The sequence below is a fragment of the Arachis hypogaea genome, chromosome 15 (assembly GCF_003086295.3).
Source record: "Arachis hypogaea cultivar Tifrunner chromosome 15, arahy.Tifrunner.gnm2.J5K5, whole genome shotgun sequence".
Classification (NCBI taxonomy): Eukaryota; Viridiplantae; Streptophyta; class Magnoliopsida; order Fabales; family Fabaceae; genus Arachis; species Arachis hypogaea.
In genome coordinates, this window is record NC_092050.1 from 146016699 (window position 1) to 146030559 (window position 13861).

The following is a 13861-nucleotide window of genomic DNA, read 5'->3' on the forward strand; positions in this document are numbered from 1 at the left end:
GATGAGTGTGTATACCGCAAGTTCAGTGGGAGTAAATATATCTTTTTGGTCTTATATGTTGATGACATTCTACTTGCCAGCAACGATATAGGCTTGTTGCATGAAACTAAGAAATTTCTATCGAACAAATTCGAAATGAAAGATCTTGGTGATGCCTCTTTTGTATTAGGAATCGAGATACTAAGAGATCGTTCTCATGGTATTCTTGGATTATCACAAAAGAACTATATCGAAAAGATTTTAAGTAGATATGGCATGGAAAATTGTAGACCAATGGACACACCCGTAGCTAAAGGAGACAAGTTCAGTCTCAAACAATGCCCTAAAAATGATCTTGAGAGGACAGCAATGTATGATAAGCCTTATGCATCAGCACTAGGGAGTTTAATGTATGCTCAAGTCTGCACACGTCCTGATATATCATTTATAGTGGGAGTGTTGGGTAGATACTTGAGCAATCCAGGCATGGATCATTGGATAGCTGTTAAACGCGTAATGCGTTATCTGAAGAGAACAAAGGATTACATGCTCACTTATCGGAGATCAGAAAATTTGGAGATCATTGGGTATTCTGATTCCGATTTTGCGGGATGCCAAGATAGTAGACGCTCAACTTCAGGCTGTATCTTCACTTTGGCTGGAGGAGCTATTGCATGGAAGTCTAACAAACAGACTCTTGTAGCTTCCTCAACAATGGAGGCAGAATATGTTGCTTGCTTTGAGGCATCCAAACATGGCATATGGTTGCGAAACTTTGTCACTGAGCTTCGTATAGCAGATGGCATTGAAAAGCCATTAAAGATATTCTGTGACAACAAGTCAGCAGTATTATACTCCAACAACAATAAGAGCTTGGCAAAATCGAAGCATATAGACATCAAGTTCTTAGTTGTCAAGGAGAAAATTCAAGAAAAACAGATTTCCATAGAACATATAGGAACAGAGTATATGCTAGCAGACCCATTAACCAAGGGATTGATCCCTAAAGTCTTTCATGAGCACACTGCTCGGATGGGTGTCAATAGTTGTGATGTCTTGGTTTAGTGGGAGTTTATGCTATATGTCCTATGACAGATATTGAGTTATTTTTCTGCAGAATTAAGTTGATGGTTTATTTCATGTTATATGAAATGTTCATTTTGCAATATTTGTATTGTGTTTGATCTCAATAAAGTTGGACCAGCTGGAAATAGACATGCATGAGATCACTTGGCATGTAATTTCCATATTACTCATCCAAATTTGATCTATGTCGTTAAGTATATTAGGATGGTGATTGGCGTGGTTTAGTCACGGCATTTAATGTGATAAAAGATGCGGTAGTTCCATATCTAATGTATGAGACGGACCAGATTGTTAAAGTAATGATAGAAATAGCATTCAGATGCGCGCATAAAGTTTATAAAGATGTGATTATGTCAAGAAATAATATATGTATAGCCCAAGTGGGAGATTGTTAGGAAATTATTTGATTTCCTAACTTATTTGTGGGCAATACATATATTAATTATAATCACAAATTATGCTATTTCAAATTAAATGACTTATATAATGGTGATCTCATTTATTGTTATAAATGCTAAATTGAATAAGTCATTATTACTTTTGATTTGGAATTAAATGAGAATAAAACCGGATATTATCTTTTGTTCCTTAGATAATTATCTTTTTGGATTTTAGATATATTATCTTTTGGGCTTTAGATACTATTTTATTTGGGCTTAAGGGTTTAATGGGTGCCATGCTCAAATATAAATAGACCTTCAGGGTTTCGGTCCCCAATATGCCAAAGCCGTCTTTGTTGCTCTTTCCCCATCAAAAGAGTTGCGATTCAGTCTCCTAGGAGTACAGAAGGCTTTGGTTGAGGAAGATCGAAAGAACCACAAGATCCAAACTCTTCCTGTCGTATGATTTATGTTTATGAATTCCGCTTCCGCATTCGAGTATGATATATATTTTGATGATTCAATATGGATGATCTGGGATATTGAAAATTAATTTATTCTAACAGTATAACATTCATTATATATATAATATATATAATAGGGTGTCATTGACTCACCATTATTGCGGTTTGTGAGCTACTTTCGCAGTTGCAATGCAAGTGGCAAGGACAATCCAATTCAACCCCAAAATGTACGTTCCAGAATTTTAATTTTTATTTTATTTTATTTTATTTTTTAGTGAAAGCGATGTGAAGAGAAATCAAGAAGGTGGATGGAAATTAAAAGGGTAAGAAATATATGGCTCTTGACCTGTGGATATGCATGCTCATGTGCCAACACCATGTGAAATTGAAATCTTCTCCCTATTTTATCCCAAATCTCAAGCAAACGAATGCAGGGGGTATAGGTATTTATTTATGGTAATTGCTGTGATGTTTAACTTAATAAAAAAATTAAAAATTTATATTTAATTTAAAAATATAAAAAGAAATCATTTTAAAATATCTAAAATTTATTATAGAAAATAAATTAAACAAAAAATAAATACTAAATTAGACAAATCATAGAATTTATTTTATTTATTTATTCTTTTGGTAATTTCTTCAGATTTGAATTATATGTTGTGCTTGTTTACATATACAGAATATTAAGATAGAAATATAAAAATTTAAAATTATATTTAACAAATAAGATATAAATAAAAATATTATATCTAGAGATATTAAATTAATATATTTTATATTTATCTTAATAACAAAACACAAAAATATTAACAAAAAATATAAAAATAATTATTTTTATATCTCTTTTTTATATTGTGTTCTTAATATTTTGACTTATCTTATTCTTTAAACCAAGCACAACTTAAGTACTTTAAAATTTTTGGTATATCTATAATTTAATTTATTTAAGTATATATTATATTTAGATACTAATAAAAATATTTTGATATAAAATTTTAAAATAGTTGATATTTCAAATAAAAATATAAAAGTTAATAATTAACAATATTAGCTTAAGAATTATATATTAATATTAACTCAATATTTTTTTTATGAAATCTTAAATATTTAAATAGAATTGTATAAATACATCAATATATGTGCAATCTCAAAAAAAAAAATGTTACGTACATTATATTGTGAAATTGTCGGGTACTGTGTATTTATCTTCTAGTACAATAAATAAATAATAGGTCAGCTAACATTTTTTTTGGTGTCTAGCTAACACAATATATTAAAAAATTAAAATGTAATAAATATTATATATTACATCAACTGACAACTTCACTTAATCCTGCTTCGAAGAGCCATGGCGGTTCAAAAAAACAAATATGTATTTCGAGATTGGGAAAAATTAAAGTATTATCTTATTCAAGAATTGTTCATGAATAAAAGAGAGAGACGTGTATGTTTAATAACGACTTCTTCCAAACTAGCTTGATAATCAACATGAACATTTGGATTTTCCGTGTGGGTCCCACAAGCTTCTCTCATAATATAGCTTACGTGCTAAGCTATGACTAAAAATCTGATGACTTTTGTATTTATTTTAAACTACCACCACTTAAAATTTAATCCTTCCAGAGATTTTAGTTTAATTTGGTGATAGAACTTATTGAGACATTGTTGACGTTATATGAAAACGAAAACCACCGTTGATTCATTCGATATCTTCGAGATAATATTCAATTTGATCCATAAAATTATATTCGAGTCTCAATTTAATCCTTAAAATTTTAACTATTTTAATTTAATCTTTAAATTTTTTAATTAATTCTATAACAAAAATTATTATAAAAACTAACATGATTAAAGTTTGAAAAATTCAAAGTCCAAATTAAGACAATTAAAATTTTAAAAACTAAATTGAGATTCGAATATAACTTCAGAGATCAAATTTAATATTTTCTCGATATCTTCACTATTATTGGTGTTGCGAAAAAGAGTTATATAACAGCTCAAGGTTTAGGTGGTAATTACGTGAGCTAAAGTTTAGGAGATAAATGAATTTATTTTATATTAATTAATCTTATTTAAATTTGTTGTTATGGGGTGTTCACTTTGACTTTCAGTATTAATTATTTTATTTAAATGTTAAATTAGTTTACTTTTGTGTTAAGTTATTTGTTACAAATAAATTCTAATATATTATTAGCATAAAGTAATTATTTATATATATATAATGATAAAATATTATATTAATAAAATTAATTATTTTTTATATTAACTATGTAAATGATCAACTAAAACAATAAATATAATTTTATAACAATATAAAATATTTTATACTATTAATATATTAAAATTAAACTCTTAATATCATCTGTTCTTGTTTTAAAAATCTTATGATATGAAAGTTTTGCTGTAAAATTTAAATTAAAATTCTTTTCTATTGTTAAATATGATTTAAAATATAATTTATTCTTTCCAACTTTAACTTATGTGAATTATTATTTTTAAAATCCTAAAAAATGTGATGATGTTTATACTTTAATTTATTTAATAACGGTTAAATAGTGTGGGTGCACCGTGCGCGAAGTTAAATAGAGAGCGTTTAATAAAGGTTAAATAGTGTGTGTTTTTCTTTTAAAAGGTAATTATTGTTTGTGGTTTTAAAGCTACATACTAAATATGAAAATAAATAAAAATAAGGTAATCACCGCTTGGCAAATGACAAGTATAACCACAAGTTGTATTTGAATATGGGCTTTCTTATATAAATAAATTAAAGAAGTTCTAAAATGATATGTTTTCTCTAATTAAATTTGAAGACACAATTTCTTTCTTTTATTACTTATATAAAGTGTCTTCAGCACATTTAATTTTAGGTTTAAAGGTAGAACTTCATAACCTCAGACGATTTACATTATATTTGATATTGTCATAATTTAGAATAATTTATGTTTTTCTCCCAAATATAAATATAACGTAAATCTATTGTCCTAAGTTATAGAATTTTACTTTTAAACTTAAAATTAAATGTGCTAAGACAATTTATAATTTTATATAAATAATAAAAGAAAAAATTTGTATCTTTAGATTTGATTTAACAAAAATCTATAATTTTGAGTTTTCTTTAATTTGCTTATATAAAAGAAATTTTAATATATTTATAAATTTGAATTTTGGAAAAAAAAAGAAAAAAGCTAACGAAGGAGTTGTAGTAATAGTCTTAGCTAATGAAAAGGCCTTAGGTTCATTTTTAAACATTTTTTATTAACTAAGAAATAATGCTATATTTTTTATTAATTAAATAAATTTTAATTTTTTGTTTATTTTAATTTATATCAATAATTTAGATTTAAAATTTTATTTAAAAAGTAAAATTTAAAATTTAGAGTTTAGTATTTAAGATTCACAATTTATAATTTATGATTTATGATTTAAACTTTAAAATTTAAAAAGAACTACACTCTTTATTTTTTTCAAAGCATATTAGCATTTGCCAAATCTTAGACCCTTTTAAATTTCAAATTTTTTATATATTTACATTTTTTCGAGAATCAAAACTCAAACTTATTTTTGTTTATTGAAAAAATTTATATCCTCTATAATGTATATAAAATAACAGAAATATTAATAAGAGTTAAGTACGATTTTGATTTTTAAGATATAGGTCGAAAAAAATTTTATCTTTAACTTTTTTTGGTATACAAAATCGTCTTTAAGATTTAAAAAATAAGTTTTAAAATTATCATTTTTATTTAAATCTTAAAATTTTAGACCAAATTATTCATAACAAAAAAATTATAAAATAAAAAAAATAAATAAAAGAAAGAGAGTGTTTCTACTCGTGCGAAGGAAAAAGAAAAGAAAAAGAATAAACTATTCACGATCTACCTCTGTTTCCGTTTTCGCCGCTAAAAATTTAAAACTAAGTTAAATTTTAGGAACGATTTTAAAACCAAATTAAATGTTAAAAACTATTTTATATACAAAAAAATATTAAAAATAAAAAAAATTCAGCCTATATATTAAAAATCAAAATGGTATTTAACCCTTATTAATAAACAAGTCAAAGTAAACAGCTCTAATTGTTGTTTATTTTGTTCAAATCCAAAAGATTTCAAATAGATGAAACGATGTATTAAAAATAAAAAATTAATTCAAAAATTTTAAACTTTTATTTTTTACTTTATTATTTTGTTCATTTTAAATATTTTTTATGATTAATTTTGGCTTAAACAAGTTTTTTATTCTTATAAAATACTTATCTTTTTTTTTTCAAATTTGATCTTTTTAAAAAAAATTATTTGGTCCAATAAAATTTAAAATGTCTCATTTTAATCTCTATCGTTAATGTGTTGCGTTAAATATTTAATATAATAACTATAAGTAAACACTTTGACCTATCATGCAAATATTTAATCTGTCATATCCATATTTAAATGAACAAATTAATGGAAATAATTAAAATAGAATTCTTTTAAATTTATTTAAATCAAAACAAAAAAATTATAAAGTCTAAAACTTAAGAAAAAAAAATTTTTTTTTTTATAAATACCAAAAAGTTATTTGATGTCTAATATTGTAGTGACGATTATACAAATTCATTTACGTGTAAGGTGTGTATGGAGTTACGTTTTAACTTTGAAGATCTAACAAACAAGTAACAACATAAGTAAGATAAGTTGGTCTATCCGTTAATTTATTAATCGGTTTCAATAATCGTTGGAAATTTAAATTTCGATTTGTGTATATAATATTAATATCATAAGGAGAGTTGGGTGCATGAGGAGAAACACGTGTTGAGAGGGGATGACGTGGCGGACTGCATGTGTGAAAGGCCTGAGAGCTTGCCTGCTGTCACTTTCTCATGTCAAAACGACAAAACCCCATCCTCATGCTTTTCCTTTAAAATAAAAAAAAAAAAAAGCAAAAACGCATATTTAAAAAAAAATAGAAAGTAAAATAAAAAACTGCATATGAATAATTAATGTGGCTAAGTTTTTTATATAAAAAAATTGGTGTTTTTATTAAAAATAAAATTATTTAGTATAATTATAAATGAATAGATTTTATAAATCGAAAATCAATGAGCATATGTAACAATATGCAGGATGTGTATTAGACATCTGTTAACATTTTAATAACAAATAAGATGAGTATTAGATACGTGTCAAAATGCAATTATATTGTATCGATATTTTTTATATATCCACAATATTATAATACATTTTAAATATTAATATTTAACCAAAACATTATTTTATCTCTATAATAAAAATAATTTTTGAATTAATGTTGATAGTTCATAAAAATGTTAAAAATATATTATTCTTTGTTATTTTAAAAATTATTTAAGATCATTCTAATATATTAATGCCATAATTAAAGAAATTAGATATTTAAAAAATTATTAACATTAAAATAAAATATAAAAAATATAAGTTTAATTTTAATAATATTTATATAACTACTATAATTACCATAAATACAAATATACTAAAATTCAAAATTTAATCTCATTAATTTATTAGTTTAACTGATTGGTCAATAGTTGAATTGATTAATCCGATTATTATTTAATAATTATATAAAATTTTAATATTTTTTTATAATAAATATTTTTTAATTTTATTTTTATACAAAAATAATTATTATTTTTAAATTTTAATAATTAATTAATTATTCTATACATATATATTATATTGGTGTATACTATGTGCAATTATTAAAAAAATAATATTAATAAATACTATATAATCATAACAAAATTATATTATGATTAATAAAAATATTCTTTTTATAATTGTTTAACAAAATTTATATTTATAATAATTATTATTTATAATTAAAAAATATAATTAATTTAAAAATATATAAATATAAAATTAATTTAATATAAAATAATTTAACTATACTTATTTACTATATATCAATTGAATAGCATGCTTATTACTAAGAAACTAGAGGTGGAAACAGACCAGTCCAGGTCAGACTTTACTCTTAACAGGCTTGGCCTGTCATGTAGTTAATTAGTCTGAGTTTGGTCTGAGCTTGGCCTGAGTTTGGCCTGCAGCCTATTATAAGCTTTTTTTAAAGTATTAAGCCTGGCCTGTTATTCAGTCTGGCCTAGCTTGTAGTCTGTTAAAAGGTCTGATAATTTTTTTTTACAAAAATAAAAATATTATTTTAAAAAATTATTTTTTAATAAAAATATTTATATGTAATATGTCATATTTAATATTTATAAGAATTTTTAAAATTTTAAAATATACAAAAGTATTTATAATAAAATATAATAAATTTAAAATATCTAATAATTGTATTAATAATAAAAAATAATTTATATATTGAATTATGTTTTAGCAGGTTAGGCAGGCCTGACAGGCCAATAAGGTTAATTAATGAGTCTGGTCCTGGCCTATTAATATATTAAGACTTTTTATAAAGGCCTGAGCTTGTGCCTATTTTATAACATGACAGGTCAGTCCAGGCCACATACAGGTCAAGCTGCAGGCTCTGACAGGCCGCATCCCTATAAGAAACATTACAGGTTCGTGGCAAGCTGAACACTGTGCAATTGAAATTTTAAAATTTTCATTGTTGATCGGTTTTCACCGATTCTCATCGGATTTCGACCGGTTTATATCGGTTCTCTCCGATTTTGATTGGTTCACATCGGTTTCAACCTTACATTGTCGAGTTGAACTGGATTAGTTTGGAATTCGATTTGCTAGTTTTTCAGTCGAATTGATCGGCCCGGTTCGCTTTTTACAAACATATATATATATATAAAAATAACTAACTTTTATATTGACCATGTGAATCGTCATCTAAAAAAACAGTTGTGATTGCATGACTATGTAAAATGTTTTACACTGTCAGTGCATGAAAATTAAACTCTTTTACACCAATGTCCTATTTGAATTTCCAATACTTGTGTGTCCTTTTCCTATTTTATGTAAACTATAGTAAGTAAATCGATTTACGACTTTACACATAAATCAGTATTGGCTACATTAATTCACTTACAAAGGAGTGAGAAAGCTACGATTTGAATTCGAGGATTTTGTACCTTAATAAATTATCGCGTTGGAACCCATGTCACTGATCGTGATTACAGATGGGTCGAACACATCATTTTCGAGTTAGAAGGCTGGGGTCGCAGCGGACAACGTATCAGACGAGCTAAGGGTCGAGGTGGAGGTGGTCGTGGAGAGGGTGGTGGTGAAAAAGATGGTAGTAGACATAGTGGTAGTGGGATTAGTGGTGGTATCTAATGATGGTAGTGGTGGGGGAGATGTGGTGCCGTAGGATTAGATGAAGGTGCATATTTTGTGAGATGATCTATAGTTATATGGCGGGAGAGGGCAACACTCAGATGTATGTTGCCCGATTAATATGTTTTTGGATATCGCTAGTCTTGCAGTCTTGGAGGAACAGTTTGGTGGTTCACAATTCCTTGATGAGTTATCAATGATATTGCATGAGGATGACGGGGATGCTTATGATCACTTACAAATCTTTGTAGCCAGACATGTGTGAGGTCCATTATATCTTATGGCCTTTCAAGTACTATTTTGTTGTCGAAAAGTGATCCGAATCATCCAATTACAACTTTTCAAATTCCTTACACTTTTCCTGGTACTTGATATGATTTTAGTCTAATACTCTATACTCAACCCCCACGACAAACGCTATAACTCTTGACACTAAGGACAACTTCCTATTCACTCTGAAACTGTTATCCAACTTGAAACTCAGTTGGAGCCAAAATATTATGCGAATCTCTGCCAACAAATTCAGATTCAATGTTTGAAAAACCTTGCTGCGCCATGACCTCCAAGTTTAAAGTCAAAAAGTGCAGGAGATATTTCGGTGCTCTAAAACTTAAAGGGCCACTCTAGGTGACTGAAATGCTCCTTAAACCCTCATTGCGATGCTCGCCTATCATGGCGGGATTCACATCCTCATCATCCTGGAGTACATCTTCCTTAGGATCTAGTTCTCGACCCTTCCCCCTATGGAAGTTGGTATCCTCCCAGGAGAAGCAGTATCATAATCGCAAGCTCACCAAAGAAATAATTATCACTAATGTCATAAGCATCATAATTATCATGATTTAAATAAACTACTAAAGACAAAAATGTCACTAACACTAATTTCAGTACAATTACAAGCACCATGTTAGAAGCAACTATATGCATTGAGGTAGAAGTACCTTAGTAGTCCAAGAGATTGAGAATTTCAATTTGATCCTCCTGAACTAACAACTACATTTCTATGCTTGGCCAACAATTCATGAATTCTTACCTTAAAAAACTGACGATGGCATTGAAATATAACTTACAAATCTTTATCACTCTCTATTACAAAAGAATCGTATTTAACAAAATCTCGCACAATAAAAACGAAAATCCTGTAAAATAATCTCTCCACACGATTGATGCTATGGACTCTCAGTTTCTATAGTATGCTACTTTGCTATTGAACAAAACTAGTTAATTATTGGATAAAGGCACTCATCCGATACTTATTAGTAAATTTTATTCACTCGTATTTTTTTGTAATCATCCCTATGTTGTGTGCAAAAACCTAAAAAATTTTATCATTAGCCAATGTGTTTGCCATTCTAGACAACACAAACGTTGTGTATGTTTTTATAGGACCTCCCACCTGTCTAAATTAATTTGCATTACTTTAAAATATTCTTTCGCATAAATCGTAGTTGATAGCTACAAATTACATTACACTTCACTTCACTTTAATTTTAACTGTCTTATTATGATTTACTATAGAAACTCAACCCTAAATTCCAAATATTGAAGTAAAGCATAAATCATAGTACAATAAAATGAATCATAGGCTTCCATATTATAGGAAGCGTTTCAGGTGAGTCAATATCTTTTACGGCAGATCAATATACCATTAGCTGATATCATTGAGATTTAATATAAAATAGTTCAAAGGTTTATATTAAAGGACAGAGTACTACAGTGAATTCAGAGGTAATTGGGCGCACAATGAGTCTATGACCGGATTAAAAGGTGTTGAATTTGAATATGGTGGAAATGTGGTTAATGTCAAGGTTGCCTAAAGAAATGGTGCATTCCCTTTAGCTAGTTTGGAAGACATTAAGGCAATAGAGGAGACAAGAGGATGTTTTAGTTCCCTTATTTTTCGGGCCTTTAAATTAAGTCTATTAAAATTTGTTGGATCTTTTTTATAAATAAATAATTTATAGTATATTTATTATTTTTTATTTCTTTAAATATTTTGTGTACACTGTAAACGAAATATATAAAAATTTAAAAAGTACATAACGAGATATATGTATAATTACAAAAAAAATTACAATTAAAATAATATATATGGTATGATTTAGATCAATTTATAAAATAAAAACGATACAATTTATTAATATTTAGATAAAATTAGATAAATTTAAAAGTAAAATTTAATTTAATCTAATTTGATAAAAAAATTGTATAAAAAAATATATAATTTATTACTATTTAGATCAAATTAGATCAATTTATAAGTAAAATTTAGATATAATATAATTTAAATTAAACAAAATAAATTTAGAAATAAATTGGTACCGTTGCGTTCACGACCTCATTTCTAGAAAATATAACTCCAAGTAGTTTCTCGAGAGAAGTCAATAATAACTACTTTCTAACTCACAAATTATTTTTACCCCACGTTATAACATATTTTTTATATTTAAATAGTTAATTTTTTTAACAAAATTAAATAAACGATTAATCTCTCCCACAAAAACCTTTTATTTTTTCTAAAATTTTTAATTTAAATTTAAAAATTAGTATTCATAAGAGTACATAAAAAATTTTGGTCAAAATTTTTAAATTTTTATATATATAAACCTTATACTTTGGTCAAAATTTTTAAATTTTTACGTATTCTTTTAAAAGGAGTATTAATTTTTTATCTAATATTTCTAAATTTTTAAATTTTTTATGTATTCTCTTTAGTATTAATTTTTAAATTTAAATTATATATTTTAAAATTTGTTTGTTGCATGGTCATTTATCATATTGAGAATGTCAAAATAATAAAAGTTTTATAAATTTGTAAGAGTGATTAACTATCTAGGACTATGTAAGTTTATAACATTGGGAGATAGAAAATACTTAGAAATGGAACAAGAGGAGTAGTTATGAATGACTTAAATTTGGTCTTGTAGATTGTAACAATGTCAATTTACAACTAATTTTTTAATTAAATTTATATTATATTTATATTTTACTTGTAAATTTATTTAATTTGATTTAAATAATAATAAATTGTATCATTTTTTTTTTGTAAATCGATCTAAATCATACTATAAATATTATTTTAATTATAATTTTTTTTAATAATACATATATCTCAACATCAGAGTCGAATTTTTTTTAGTCCATCTTTTAGTAAGTTGCTGCCCATTTCTCTCTCTCATTTTGAAGCTGTCCATTACCGTCTTTACAACATTACAAAGGGGGTATAATGGTCATTCTAACTCGAACAAACACCTAGTCGTACCTGAAGCACTGAAATGCCATTTTCATGCTTGCTTCACCTGAAACGTTTTCCATACTTTATATATGTAAATTCCGGTTAAATTAGTAGATAATTAGTCAATAAATTAGTTTTTAATAAGGAAGATTAGAAATGCGAATATTATATCAAATTAGGGTAGAGCTCATCGAAACGAGAATTTTGACACTAATTCCGAAAAAAACAGTCTAAGATTGGACCGAATAGGCCGAACCGAATCCAAACCGGGTCTATGGGCCCAACCGAGCCAACCCTTAAATAAACCCAATCTCCTTCATTACCCCATTATAGCTGAATTAGCGTTGCAGTAACAGGGGAGAGCAGCGAAGGAAAATTCCTCGTAACCTTACGTTGATTTTAAATCACCGTAACTTTTCCATCCGAGCTCCAATCGCCGTACTGTTTGTGGCCACGCGTTCACCGCGTCGAGCTCTACATTTCTACCGGAACAATTTCACTGGTAACTTGTTTAATCACTCTCAGCCTTCTTTTTCTCCAATTTTCGAATTTTTAATGGGAAGGTTGAATTTCTTTGATTTCTGATATTTTAGAATCCAATTAGCTTGAGAAAAATGTTCACTCTTGCTTATGTATGTGAAGCTTGGATAAGGTAAAGATACGATAATTCTATTTTATTTTCATTGAATTTGAGTATTAAATTGGATATATATGTGTCATGAATGTGTATTAAGTTGTGAATAAATAATTAGAGCTTGAAATTGTGAATACTGGAACTTGGAGGAAGCAGATTAGTTGAGGTTTTGAGGACTGTGTTCTTTTGGAAAAATTGTCTTGGAATAATACTTGGGAATCGGCTAAGGTATGGTTTAGGTTTCTTGCATTTAATATATAATGTTCTGTGAAAACTTAGACTAGATGACCATAGGATAAATTGGATTGCATGTGTATATTTAATGCTTAGTATCCTGTTGATGAACATGGTTGGTTTAGTGCTTGTTGATTAACTGGTGATTTGGCGAATTATTGATTTGAGGTATAACTATTGTGGAGGTTGTTGTGATAATGAGGTATTTTGTGTTAAAGCCTAGGATTTGTGAACTATGATTCTTAGTTGAATTTTGGTTGTTGGATTTGAATATTGTATTAGTATAATTGTTTATCTGAGGTAGATTTATTGTGGTGATTGTTATGATGATGAGGAAGGGTATGTTGAATTGAAAAGAATGCAGGTTTGGACCCGAAAAGGGTGGCAAAGTCCGAGTTTTAGAGGAGATGCTGCCGAAATTTTATACAAAAAATTAGAGATTTTGTTTATATGATTATTTATAAAGATTTAGATTCAAAGGTTATATGGTTTGATTTTGAGTTATTAAGAAAATGAGCATGTTTTAAGTTGGATTCATTTGGAAAAGAATGAATTATGTTTTGAATTGGAACTATTGATGGACG